This window comes from Gymnoscopelus microlampas (genome assembly GCF_963454915.1).
Source record: "Gymnoscopelus microlampas genome assembly, chromosome: 2".
NCBI lineage: Eukaryota > Metazoa > Chordata > Actinopteri > Myctophiformes > Myctophidae > Gymnoscopelus > Gymnoscopelus microlampas.
In genome coordinates this window covers 3253979-3259562 of record NC_139939.1, presented here as the reverse complement: position 1 = coordinate 3259562, position 5584 = coordinate 3253979, and the positions used below count along the sequence as shown (strand labels likewise).

The 5584-nt window shown below is 40.6% G+C and overlaps 1 long non-coding RNA gene across 1 annotated transcript; it reads right to left on the bottom strand.

The window, feature by feature from the left end:
- Window positions 1-1258: 1258 nt before the first annotated feature.
- On the bottom strand, window positions 1259-2990 carry LOC311059217. The gene is made up of 3 exons (XR_014602140.1): window positions 2884-2990; window positions 1719-1830; window positions 1259-1342 (listed from the first exon to the last, which is right to left on the bottom strand). It is a non-coding gene; the product is annotated as an uncharacterized lncRNA (long non-coding RNA).
- Between the last annotated feature and the right edge of the window lie 2594 nt (window positions 2991-5584).

Below are 5584 nucleotides of genomic sequence, written 5' to 3'. Positions count from 1 at the left end.
CTTGAAATTTCAAGTGGCTGTGGGCGGTTTCTTGTCAAATGACCTTTTGAGACGGCTCATGGCAATTTTCATGCTTGTATCACCAACTAAATGATTTCTTAAGCTTAACTGCTCCACTAAGGTGGTGGCCATCTTGAAAAATGGCCGCCATTTTGAAATTTTAAGTAGCTGTGGGTGACTTATTGTCAAATGACCCACAGAGACTGCTCATGCCAATTTTCATACTTGTATCACCAAATGAACCATTATATAACTTAAATGCTCCACTAAAGTGTCGGCCATCTTGAAAAATGGCCACCATCTTGAAATTTCAAGTAGCTGTGGGTGGCTTATTGTCAAGTGACCCACAGAGACTGCTCATGCCAATTTTCATGCTTGTATCACCAAATAAACCATCATATCACTTAACTGCCCACTAAGGTATCGGCCATCTTGAAAAATGGCCGCCATCTTGAAATTACAAATGGCTCAGACAATATTCTTGTCAAGTGACCCATGGAGACTGCTCATGCCAATTGTCAGGCTTTTATCATCAACTGAAAGATTCTGCCAGAAAAAAGCATTTAGCCGCTCCACTAATTTTAATTTAAAATATAATGGGACCATAATTTACCAAAACGCATATCATGGTGATTGAAAGGAGACTTTAAACTAGCGACTGGAAGCATATAGTATTCATGACAATGTTTATTAAGGTAAGAAAGTCTAAAGTTTGTCAAAAATCCATCCGCTTGCGTTGAGATAAATTCTTTCTTACACCAGCAGGGGTAAAACAGCGAAAATACCGGCCATTCATATGAACTGTCACTTGAACTCTTCTTTATTCGAGTCAATTTCAAAGAAGGAAGCTGGGCCCTTGAGTTCAATGCAGTGTTGAACTCAAGGGCCAAAACTATGACGAAAAATGTTCGACTACCTTGTTTCACTGGACTTCAAAAACTAAGCTATGATGACTAAAACTAAATATATTGACCACAGCATCAGTGGTGGAAGAAGTACTCCCATTATTTACTTAAGTAAAAGTATCAACACCAACAAGACGTTTACCAGAAGTAAAAGTCCGGTATTAAAATGTATAGGCAAGAAAATGGTACCAAAGGTAGAAGTACTCAATATGTAGAATGTCTGTCCAATAGGTTGGCAAATCTTTTGAAAATTGCCGATCTACTCGAAGCTCTGTAGATCGTCTATTTTCGGTGAGGATATTTTTAAGTTTGTCTCATTCCTAAGCCAATATGATTTTCCACCCACCTGAGAAGCTGGTTCGTCACATATATAACAGTAACACTGCTCGCATACGAGGAAGTTACTGTCGACGGGAAACCTTTTCTCGTCAGTAAACCTGCGGAGGACACAATGGACAGAACGGTTACGCGAAGGGTGAGGAGGAGCACAAAGAATGGCGACACAAATATTCACCTCACCTTAAAGTATTATGCCAAACGATTTACAAAACTTATCTTCGTCTGGTACTGTACTGCTGGCTTTCTATTCTACCTAGGGTTAGCGATTCCCACCCAGCCAGTGGAAAATCGCAAGTGGTCCCCCCACAAAAAAATCATTGGCAAAACAATGCGATTTTTACCCATTTAGACCGGGAAAGAATCATCATTTTTTATTTTATTTCTTTGGCTATGCAAAAATAGCAGATATACAAGCTTATAGCGCGGCACTCGGTGCTCACTGGACGCATGGGCCAGCACTTCAATAATACTCACTGGAAGGGGTAAACAGGACAGTCGTAGCGTGCATGGGGCAGAACTTCAGCACGCTGGGAGAAGGTAATGATCAGGTCTTCATCCACTACCTTTGGAGCCTGCTGTGGTACATCTACACACACACACACACACACACACACACACACACACACACACACACACACACACACACACACACACACACACACACACACACACACACACACACACACACACACACATATTTACAGCAGTTTTTTTTTTACCCCTTTTTATTCCCCAAGTTAGTTGTCATGTAATTCAGTGGTTCTCAAACATATTCAGGTCAAGGACCCCCCAAATTGACACTCATTAGCCCGAAAATATTTGAAAAGATATTCCAGGGACCCCCCATAAGAGAAGAGTTATTACGGCTCTAGCAGTGATTTTCAACCATTTAAAATTTCAAGGAGCTTCAGTTTAACATGCATTTGGGCTACGGACCCCCATTTAATGGCATTTCTATGTCTGGGACCCCGATTTATATTGTAAAATCAATGTCAATGTAACTCTGAGTGTGTACAAATGGAACCAAATGCATTTGGTTCCATTTGTACACTCTCAGAGCTACAGACCCATAAGGGTAAATGTATCTATCATTTAGCAGGGGGGACCCCCTGGAACTCCCTCAAGGACCCCCGGGGGTCCCCCGGAACCCTCTTTGGGAACCAATAATGTAATAGGCTCTATGCACAGCAGCCATATTGGGAATGAATTGGGCCCCTTCCTTACTTCCTTCACAGGTGTTACCAATGATACTAATTAAGGCTCTGTTCCATTTAGTGTGGCATAGTGGTCGTCTTATTTTCAAGGACGCCCAATGTCGCCCATAACTCTGAGAGTGTACAAATGTACATTTGTACACTCTCAGAGTTACACACCCACCATAATGGGCCATTTGGGAACCAAAATGGAGTGTTTCTAGTGAGCCAACATGCACGATATCAGCACCCTGACCAGAATGGAACAGAGCCTTCATTAGTATCATTGGTAACACCTGTGAAGGAAGTAAGACGAGACCCAATTTCTCTCCAAAATGGCTGCTGTGCATAGAGCCTATTAATGCACCCCCGCCCCACCCACACACACACACTTCTGTGTATAAATAAATATAAATCAATAAACAACCACAGGGCAGAGAGGTTACCGTTTTTCTCTCCTTCCGCCTCGACGATGAAGACGGACTGGTCGGCAGGGTTCGTTAGTTCATCACAGTCAGTTTCCGAGTCACTGTTTATTACGATGAGCTCCTGCTGGACCCGCATCAGCGGCTTTGGTAGGTTAGACTAGGTTAGACAGAATAAAACACACATACACACACACACACGTCAAAGTAAATAATACATCCACGTTAGCTGTAGTATACAGTATACGTTTTCGAGAGTTGTAGGGTTCACCCCCCATGGACACAGGGACTTTCTGCACTATGCCCCGTAGACACTCCAAACATGTACAAATGTGAAAATAAAAGGTGCTTACCCCCAAGCCCCAAATGTTAACCCTCGCTACGGGGTAGTAGTTTAATGTAATAATCCATATCTTTCAATAAAGAAGTGTTTTAATGCCGTCTGTGGCCGAACGCCATTTTTTCACCCTCGTTTACTTCCTGTTTACATTGAGTGTAATTCCGGGTTTCACCAGATGGGGCGTGTCACTACCGCCCATTGGGAACTTCCGACAGAATCGGCCACAGACGGCATTAAAACACTTCTTTATGGAAAGATATGCAGTATTACATTAAACTACTACCCCGTAGAGATAGTGAACATTTGGGGCGTGGGGGTAAGCACCTTTATTTTCAATTTGTACATGTTTGGAGTGTCTACAGGGTATAGTGCTGAAAGTCCCTGTATCCATGGGGGGTGAACCCTACAACTCTCGTAGATTGAAAACGTCACAATCATAAATACGTCTACGAGAGTTGTATTCTACAGCTAACATCCACGTAGCCGTTTTAAAGCCGTTTGAAATGTCATAAAACTGTTAGTGAGCTTGTAGATCTGCTATTTTCAAACATTTTAGTACTTAAAAGTTAATTTTGGTACCTATACTTTTGTACTTTCCGGACTTTTACTTGTAACGGCACTTCTACATAGCAGTATTGATACTATTACTTCATACTTTAAAACATTCGAGTACTTTTTCCCACCACCGGTCATCATCGTCACAAACGCGAATAGCCTTTCCCCATGTTGTTGAAGCGCAAGGGGGCGGGGGGACGGGTGGGGAGAGAGTCAGCGCGCTGAAGTCAAGGCACAGACGGCTGTGTTGTTGACGGACAACGGATGCACGCTTATGATAAACAACACAAATAAAACCTGGCAAAACAGTTGCGTGCGTTTGCACCAAGACATCAGAGACACATACTTCCCACAGATTACAACCACACACAGAGATTTTGAAAACATGACCAATGACAAAAAACTCCAATATCTGCTGGGCGAGGTACAACAATGTGCAAACACAGCAGCAAGATTTAGGAGAAGGATATCAAACGGAACACAACCACCCTAAAGACTAATCATTGTGTATATTCCTGCACTAGACCTGCACCCAGTGATCTTGGTACATAGAAATTGATCTATTGAAGATTCTGACTTTCAAATGTACATATTGTTTGTTTTGATTGTATTGCTGTATTATGCTTTCTGCTTTGGCAATGTAAACGTATGTTTTCTCATGCCAATAAAGCCCTTTGAATATATATGCATTTGCGCAAGATGAGGATGAAGGAAACATTCAGTCTAAATGTACAGCTTGATAATTCTTGCCTACTACTACTTTTGTATTTGAAACTTTAAATTTCTCTAAATATTATAAACTTTCAGGACAGCCTAAGTACTAATATAATTTATGAAAAGGCTACTATAGGCTACAGTGAAGTCGGGCTGAAAAATGACTGAAACGTTTTTTCTTTTTTTACTCTCTTGGTGTGGGGGTTATCTGCCACAGTAGTTGTTAGTGAATTAGCAAACTGGGCATTAAGACTGAATGTTTCCTTTATCCTCATCTTGCGCTAATGCACGCAACTGTTTTGACAGGTTTTATTTTTGTTGTTTCTCATAAGCGTGCATCCGTTGCCTGTCCGTCAACAACAAAGCCGTCTGTGCCTTGACTTCACTGCGCTGACTCTCTCCCCACCCGCCAGTGGTGTAAAGTAACTAAGTACATTTACTTAAGTACTGTACTTAAGTAAAATGTTGAGGTATTTGTACTTTACTTGAGTATTTCCAATACTTTTACTTCTACTCCACTACATCTCAGAGGCAAATATTGTACTTTTACTCCACTGCAATTATTTGAAAACTTTAGTTACTAGTTACTTTTCAGATATAAATGATTACATTACAAAACATGCATTAACCACTTTAGCCTTATTTTATAACTAGGCTACTTGAAAATAGCTGTGAGCTTGTAGATCTGCTATTTTCAAATATTTAGTACTTTTACTTTTGGTGCTTTAAGTACATTTTGATGCCAATACTTTTGACTTTTACTCAAGTATTTTTTTAATTCTGGACTTTTACTTGTAACAAAGTCATTTTTTAATTCTGGACTTTTACTTGTAACAGAGTATTTTTATATTGCAGTATTGGTACTTTTACTTAAGTAAAGAATTTGAGTACTTTTTCCACCACTGACCCTTGCGCTTCAACAACATGGGAAAAGGCTGTTCACAAACATACAAACAAACAAACGGATCAAAGTCTCTTAAACACGCCTGTAACATGTCTCCTCTCCACGTGTTCCACTACAGTGACGCTACACACGTTTATGTGTGTTAATGTGACAGAATGTCAGGGTTTATGATCACTAATAACACTAATCTAAGTAGTTTATTTACCATG